The 9,541-nt window shown below is 30.7% G+C and overlaps 1 long non-coding RNA gene across 6 annotated transcripts; it reads right to left on the bottom strand.

Moving 5' to 3' along the window:
• Window positions 1–619: 619 nt before the first annotated feature.
• On the bottom strand, window positions 620–9,320 carry LOC128659678 (uncharacterized). Of its 6 annotated transcripts, none has more exons than XR_008402456.1 (5): window positions 6,773–9,320; window positions 6,379–6,741; window positions 3,667–6,328; window positions 3,239–3,610; window positions 620–3,126 (listed from the first exon to the last, which is right to left on the bottom strand). It is a non-coding gene; the product is annotated as an uncharacterized LOC128659678 (long non-coding RNA). The 6 variants fall into 6 exon arrangements; XR_008402458.1 differs by having other exon boundaries at window positions 6,379–6,654; window positions 6,835–9,320; XR_008402459.1 differs by having other exon boundaries at window positions 622–3,126; window positions 6,379–8,084; window positions 8,854–9,320.
• Window positions 9,321–9,541: the final 221 nt, after the last annotated feature.

Raw genomic sequence — 9,541 nt, 5'->3', positions numbered from 1 at the left:
ACTAGGTCAGTTTCTACTTCCTGGGCGTTTAGGAATGAAGCTTCGGTTGATCAGATTTGCAAAGCAGCAACTTGGTCCTCTTTGCATACTTTTACTAAATTCTACCATTTTGATGTATTTTCTTCTTCTGAAGCAGTTTTTGGTAGAAAAGTACTTCAGGCAGCGGTTTCAGTTTGAATCTTCTGTTTATGTTTTTCATTAAACTTTATTTTGGGTGTGGATTATTTTCAGCAGGAATTGGCTGTCTTTATTTTATCCCTCCCTCTCTAGTGACTCTTGCGTGGAAAGATCCACATCTTGGGTAGTCATTATCCCATACGTCACTAGCTCATGGACTCTTGCTAATTACATGAAAGAAAACATAATTTATGTAAGAACTTACCTGATAAATTCATTTCTTTCATATTAGCAAGAGTCCATGAGGCCCGCCCTTTTTTTGTGGTGGTTATGATTTTTTTGTATAAAGCACAATTATTCCAATTCCTTATTTTATATGCTTTCGCACTTTTTTCTTATCACCCCACTTCTTGGCTATTCGTTAAACTGAATTGTGGGTGTGGTGAGGGGTGTATTTATAGGCATTTTAAGGTTTGGGAAACTTTGCCCCTCCTGGTAGGAATGTATATCCCATACGTCACTAGCTCATGGACTCTTGCTAATATGAAAGAAATGAATTTATCAGGTAAGTTTTTACATAAATTATGTTTTTCCCCCCTTCTTCCAAAATCTCCATCCCCAATATCTCTATAACTGTCGACAACTCCATCATTACCCCTACCCCGTATGCCCGATGTCTCGGGGTCACATTTGACTCAGATCTTTCCTTCACTCCTCACATTCAGTCCTTGGCTACAGCCTGCCGCTTCCACCTTAAAAACATCTCTAAAATTAGACACTTCCTTACACAAGACACAACTAAGATTTGAATCCACTCTCTCATTCTTTCCCGCATTGATTACTGCAACTCTGTCCTCTCTGGTCTCCCCACCTGCCGCCTAGCTCCTTTACAATCCATAATGAATGCCTCTGCCAGACTCATCTTCCTTACACGTCACTCTTCATCTTCTGCGCCTCTCTGCTAATCCCTTCACTGGCTTCCTCTTGCCTCTAGGATCAAACACAAAACTCTCACTCTTACATACAAAGCCCTCAACTGCACTGCTCCCCCCTACATCTCAGACCTTGTCTCCAGATACTCTCCCTCCCATCCCCTTCGCTCTGCTCATGACCTCCTACTCTCCTCCTCTCTTGTCACCTCATCACACTCCCGTTTACAGGACTTCTCAAGACTGGCTCCCATCTTGTGGAACTCTCTGCCTCGCTCCACAAGACTCTCTTCTAGTTTTAAAAGCTTCAAGTGCTCCCTAAAGACTCTACTGTTCAGGGACGCATACAACCTACGCTAACCTTTCCTAATACCAGTTCCTCTCCTCCACTGCAATCCCCTGAACCCTCTTAGCATGTAAGCCTTAGAGTCCAGCTGTTTGTAGATCACCTTCTTAAGAGCTGACTACAACAGTGCAACTCTTGGCAGGGCCCTCTACCCTATAATTGTTTTGTTGTACTCCCCCTTTGTTTATAGCGCTGCAGAATCTGTTGGCGCTCTACAAATAACCGATAATAATAATAATAACCATAACTATACATCTAATAATAATCCCTAACACTAATTATACATCTAATAATAATCCCTTACCCTAACTAAACCTCTAATAATAATCCCTAACTCTAACTATACATCTAATAATAATCCCAAATTCTAACTACACCTCTAATAATAATCCTTAACCCTAACTATACCTCTAATAATAATCCCTAACACTAACTATACATCTAATAATAATCCCTAACTCTAACTATACCTATAATAATAATCCTTAAAGGGACACTGAACCCAAATGTTTTCTTTCATGATTCAGATAGAGCATGCAATTTTAAGCCACTTTCTAATTTATTCCTATTATCAATTTTTCTTCATTCTCTTGCTATCTTTATTTTAAAAAGAAGACATCTAAGCTTTTTTTAAATTCAGAACTATAGACAGCACTTTTTATTAGTGGATGAGTTTATCCACCAATCAGCAAGAACAACCCAGGTTGATCACCAAAAATGGGCCGACATCTAAACTTACTTTCTTGCATTTCAAATAAAGATACCAAGAGAATGAAGAAAATTTGATAATAGGAGTAAATTAGAAAGTTGCTTAAAATGTCATGCTCTATCTGAATCACGAAAGAATTTTTTTGGGTACAGTGTCCCTTTAACCATAACTATACCTCTAATAATAATCCCTAACCCTAACAATACCTCTAATAATAATCCCTAACTCTAACTATACCTTTAATAATAATCCCTAACTCTAACTATACCTAAAATAATAATCCCTAACTCTAACTATACCTCTAATAATAATCCCTAACTCTAACTATATCTCGAATAATAATCCCTAACCCTAACAATACCTCTAATAATAATCTCTAACTCTAACTATACCTCTAATAATAATCCTTAATCATAACTATACATCTAATAATAATCCCTAACACTACCTATACATCTAATAATAATCCCTAACACTAACTATACCTCTAATAATAATCCCTAACTCTAACTATATCTCAAATAATAATTCCTAACTCTAACTATACCTCTAATAATAATCCCTAACCCTAACTATACCTATAATAATAATAATCCCTAACTCTAACTATACCTCTAATAATAATCCCTAACTATACCTCTAATAATAATCCCTAACTCTAACTATACCTATAATAATAATCCCTAACTCTAACTATACCTCTAATAATAATCCCTAACTATACCTCTAATAATAATCCCTAACTATACCTCTAATAATAATCCCTAACTCTAACTATACCTCTAATAATAATCCCTAACTCTAACTATACCTCTAATAATAATCCCTAACACTAACTATACCTCTAATAATAATCCCTAACTCTAACTATATCTCTAATAATAATTCCTAACTCTAACTATACCTCTAATAATAATCCCTAACCCTAACTATACCTATAATAATAATAATCCCTAACTCTAACTATACATCTAATAATAATCCCTAACTATACCTCTAATAATAATCCCTAACTCTAACTATACCTCTAATAATAATCCCTAACTCTACCTCTAATAATAATCCCTAACTATACCTCTAATAATAATCCCTAAATCTAACTATACCTCTAATAATAATCCCTAACTCTAACTATACCTCTAATAATAATCCCTAACTCTAACTATACCTCTAATAATAATCCCTAACACTAACTATACCTCTAATAATAATCCCTAACTCTAACTATATCTCTAATAATAATTCCTAACTCTAACTATACCTCTAATAATAATCCCTAACCCTAACTATAGCTATAATAATAATTCCTAACTCTAACTATACCTTTAATAATAATACCTAACCCTAACTATACCTCTAATAATAATCCTTAATCATAACTATACATCTAATAATAATCCCTAACACTACCTATACATCTAATAATAATCCCTAACACTAACTATACCTCTAATAATAATCCCTAACTCTAACTATATCTCTAATAATAATTCCTAACTCTAACTATACCTCTAATAATAATCCCTAACTATACATCTAATAAAAATCCCTAACTCTAACTATACCTCTACTAATAATCCTTTACTCAAACTATACCTCTAATAATAATCCTTAATCATAACTATACATCTAATAATAATCCCTTACCCTAACTAAACCTCTAATATTAATCCCTAACTCTAACTATACCTCTAATAATAATCCTTAACTTTAACCATACCTCTAATAATAATCCTTAACCCTAACTATACCTCTAAATATAATTCCTAACTCTAACTATACCTCTAATAATAATCCTTAACCATAACTATAGATCTAATAATAATCCCTAACACTAACTATACCTCTAATAATAATCCCTAACAATACCTTTACTAAAAATAATCCTTAACCCTAACTATACCTCTAAAAATAATCCTTAACCCTAACTATACTTTTAATAATAATCCCCAACTCTAACTATACCTCTAATAATAATCCCTAACACTAACTATACCTCTAATAATAATTCCTAACTCTAACTACACCTCTAATAATAATCCTTAACTCTAACTATACCTCTAATAATAATCCCTAACACTAATTATACCTCTAATAATAATCCTTAACCCTAACTATACCTCTAATAATAATCCTTAACCATACCTCTAATAATAATCCCTAACCCTAACAATACCTCTAATAATAATCCCTAACTCTAACTATACCTTTAATAATAATCCCTAACTCTAACTATACCTAAAATAATAATCCCTAACTCTAACTATACCTCTAATAATAATCCCTAACTCTAACTATATCTCGAATAATAATCCCTAACCCTAACAATACCTCTAATAATAATCTCTAACTCTAACTATACCTTTAATAATAATCCTTAACCATAATTATACATCTAATAATAATCCCTAACACTAACTATACCTCTAATAATAATCCCTAACTCTAACTATATCTCAAATAATAATTCCTAACTCTAACTATACCTCTAATAATAATCCCTAACCCTAACTATACCTATAATAATAATAATCCCTAACTCTAACTATACCTCTAATAATAATCCCTAACTATACCTCTAATAATAATCCCTAACTCTAACTATACCTATAATAATAATCCCTAACTCTAACTATACCTCTAATAATAATCCCTAACTATACCTCTAATAATAATCCCTAACTATACCTCTAATAATAATCCCTAACTCTAACTATACCTCTAATAATAATCCCTAACTCTAACTATACCTCTAATAATAATCCCTAACACTAACTATACCTCTAATAATAATCCCTAACTCTAACTATATCTCTAATAATAATTCCTAACTCTAACTATACCTCTAATAATAATCCCTAACCCTAACTATACCTATAATAATAATAATCCCTAACTCTAACTATACATCTAATAATAATCCCTAACTATACCTCTAATAATAATCCCTAACTCTAACTATACCTCTAATAATAATCCCTAACTCTAACTATACCTCTAATAATAATCCCTAACTATACCTCTAATAATAATCCCTAACTATACCTCTAATAATAATCCCTAACTCTAACTATACCTCTAATAATAATCCCTAACTCTAACTATACCTCTAATAATAATCCCTAACACTAACTATACCTCTAATAATAATCCCTAACTCTAACTATATCTCTAATAATAATTCCTAACTCTAACTATACCTCTAATAATAATCCCTAACCCTAACTATACCTATAATAATAATTCCTAACTCTAACTATACCTTTAATAATAATACCTAACCCTAACTATACCTCTAATAAGAATCCTTAACCATAACTATACCTCTAATAATAATCCCTAACTCTAACTATACCTCTAATAATAATCCTTAATCATAACTATACATCTAATAATAATCCCTAACACTACCTATACATCTAATAATAATCCCTAACACTAACTATACCTCTAATAATAATCCCTAACTCTAACTATATCTCTAATAATAATTCCTAACTCTAACTATACCTCTAATAATAATCCCTAACTATACATCTAATAAAAATCCCTAACTCTAACTACACCTCTAATAATAATCCTTAACTCTAACTATACCTCTAATAATAATCCCTAACACTAATTATACCTCTAATAATAATCCTTAACCCTAACTATACCTCTAATAATAATCCTTAACCATACCTCTAATAATAATCCCTAACCCTAACAATACCTCTAATAATAATCCCTAACTCTAACTATACCTAAAATAATAATCCCTAACTCTAACTATACCTCTAATAATAATCCCTAACTCTAACTATATCTCGAATAATAATCCCTAACCCTAACAATACCTCTAATAATAATCTCTAACTCTAACTATACCTTTAATAATAATCCTTAACCATAATTATACATCTAATAATAATCCCTAACACTAACTATACCTCTAATAATAATCCCTAACTCTAACTATATCTCAAATAATAATTCCTAACTCTAACTATACCTCTAATAATAATCCCTAACCCTAACTATACCTATAATAATAATAATCCCTAACTCTAACTATACCTCTAATAATAATCCCTAACTATACCTCTAATAATAATCCCTAACTCTAACTATACCTATAATAATAATCCCTAACTCTAACTATACCTCTAATAATAATCCCTAACTATACCTCTAATAATAATCCCTAACTATACCTCTAATAATAATCCCTAACTCTAACTATACCTCTAATAATAATCCCTAACTATACCTCTAATAATAATCCCTAACTATACCTCTAATAATAATCCCTAACTCTAACTATACCTCTAATAATAATCCCTAACACTAACTATACCTCTAATAATAATCCCTAACTCTAACTATATCTCTAATAATAATTCCTAACTCTAACTATACCTCTAATAATAATCCCTAACCCTAACTATACCTATAATAATAATAATCCCTAACTCTAACTATACATCTAATAATAATCCCTAACTATACCTCTAATAATAATCCCTAACTCTAACTATACCTCTAATAATAATCCCTAACTCTAACTATACCTCTAATAATAATCCCTAACTATACCTCTAATAATAATCCCTAACTCTAACTATACCTCTAATAATAATCCCTAACTCTAACTATACCTCTAATAATAATCCCTAACTCTAACTATACCTCTAATAATAATCCCTAACACTAACTATACCTCTAATAATAATCCCTAACTCTAACTATACCTATAATAATAATTCCTAACTCTAACTATACCTTTAATAATAATACCTAACCCTAACTATACCTCTAATAAGAATCCTTAACCATAACTATACCTCTAATAATAATCCCTAACTCTAACTATACCTCTAATAATAATCCTTAATCATAACTATACATCTAATAATAATCCCTAACACTACCTATACATCTAATAATAATCCCTAACACTAACTATACCTCTAATAATAATCCCTAACTCTAACTATATCTCTAATAATAATTCCTAACTCTAACTATACCTCTACTAATAATCCTTTACTCAAACTATACCTCTAATAATAATCCTTAATCATAACTATACATCTAATAATAATCCCTTACCCTAACTAAACCTCTAATATTAATCCCTAACTCTAACTATACCTCTAATAATAATCCTTAACTTTAACCATACCTCTAATAATAATCCTTAACCCTAACTATACCTCTAAATATAATTCCTAACTCTAACTATACCTCTAATAATAATCCTTAACCATAACTATAGATCTAATAATAATCCCTAACACTAACTATACCTCTAATAATAATCCCTAACAATACCTTTACTAAAAATAATCCTTAACCCTAACTATACCTCTAAAAATAATCCTTAACCCTAACTATACTTTTAATAATAATCCCCAACTCTAACTATACCTCTAATAATAATCCCTAACTATACCTCTAATAATAATCCCTAACACTAACTATACCTCTAATAATAATTCCTAACTCTAACTACACCTCTAATAATAATCCTTAACTCTAACTATACCTCTAATAATAATCCCTAACACTAATTATACCTCTAATAATAATCCTTAACCCTAACTATACCTCTAATAATAATCCTTAACCATACCTCTAATAATAATCCCTAACTCTAAATATACCTCTAATAATAATCCCTAACTATACCTCTAATAATAATACCTAACACTAACTATACCTCTAATAATAATCCCTAACTCTAACTATACATCTAATAATAATCCCAAATTCTAACTATACCTCTAATAATAATCCTTAACCCTAACTATACCTCTAATAATAATCCCTAACTCTAACTATACCTCTAATAATAATCCTTAACCATAACTATACCTCTAATAATAATCCCTAACACTAACTATACATCTAATAATAATCCCAAATTCTAACTATACCTCTAATAATAATCCTTAACCCTAACTATACCTCTAATAATAATCCCTAACTCTAACTATACCTCTAATAATAATCCTTAACCATAACTATACCTCTAATAATAATCCCTAACACTAACTATACATTTAATAATAATCCCTAACACTAACTGTACCTCTAATAATAATCCCTAACACTAACTGTACCTCTAATAATAATCCCTAACTCTAACTATATCTCTAATAATAATTCCTAACTCTAACTATACCTCTAATAATAATCCCTAACCCTAACTATACCTATAATAATAATCCCTAACTATACCTCGAATAATAACACCTAACACTAACTATACCTCTAATAATAATCCTTAACCCTAACTACACCTCTAATAATAATCCTTAACTCTAACTATACATCTAATAATAATCACTAACAGTAACTATACCTCTAATAATAATCCCAAATTCTAACTATACCTCTAATAATAATCCTTAACCCTAACTATACCTCTAAAAATAATCCTTAACCATAACTATACCTCTAATAATAATCCCTAACACTAACTATACATTTAATAATAATCCCTAATTCTAACTATACCTCTAATAATAATCCTTAATCATAACTATACATCTAATAATAAGCCCTAACACTAACTATACCTCTAATAATAATCCCTAACACTAACTGTACCTCTAATAATAATCCCTAACACTAACTGTACCTCTAATAATAATCCCTAACTCTAACTATATCTCTAATAATAATTCCTAACTCTAACTATACCTCTAATAATAATCCCTAACCCTAACTATACCTATAATAATAATCCCTAACTCTAACTATACCTCTAATAATAATCCCTAACTATACCTCTAATAATAATACCTAACACTAACTATACCTCTAATAATAATCCTTAACCCTAACTACACCTCTAATAATAATCCTTAACTCTAACTATACATCTAATAATAATCAATAACACTAACTATACCTCTAATAATAATCCCAAATTCTAACTATACCTCTAATAATAATCCTTAACCCTAACTATACCTCTAAAAATAATCCCTAACTCTACAATATACCTTTAATACAGGGAGTGCAGAATTATTAGGCAAATGAGTATTTTGACCACATCATCCTCTTTATGCATGTTGTCTTACTCCAAGCTGTATAGGCTCGAAAGCCTACTACCAATTAAGCATATTAGGTGATGTGCATCTCTGTAATGAGAAGGGGTGTGGTCTAATGACATCAACACCCTATATCAGATGTGCATAATTATTAGGCAACTTCCTTTCCTTTGGCAAAATGGGTCAAAAGAAGGACTTGACAGGCTCAGAAAAGTCAAAAATAGTGAGATATCTTGCAGAGGGATGCAGCACTCTTAAAATTGCAAAGCTTCTGAAGCGTGATCATCGAACAATCAAGCGTTTCATTCAAAATAGTCAACAGGGTCGCAAGAAGCGTGTGGAAAAACCAAGGCGCAAAATAACTGCCCATGAACTGAGAAAAGTCAAGCGTGCAGCT

The sequence above is a fragment of the Bombina bombina genome, chromosome 5, assembly GCF_027579735.1.
Source record: "Bombina bombina isolate aBomBom1 chromosome 5, aBomBom1.pri, whole genome shotgun sequence".
NCBI lineage: Eukaryota > Metazoa > Chordata > Amphibia > Anura > Bombinatoridae > Bombina > Bombina bombina.
Note: the sequence above shows the minus strand (reverse complement) of the source record. Positions and strands in the feature narration are given on the sequence as shown.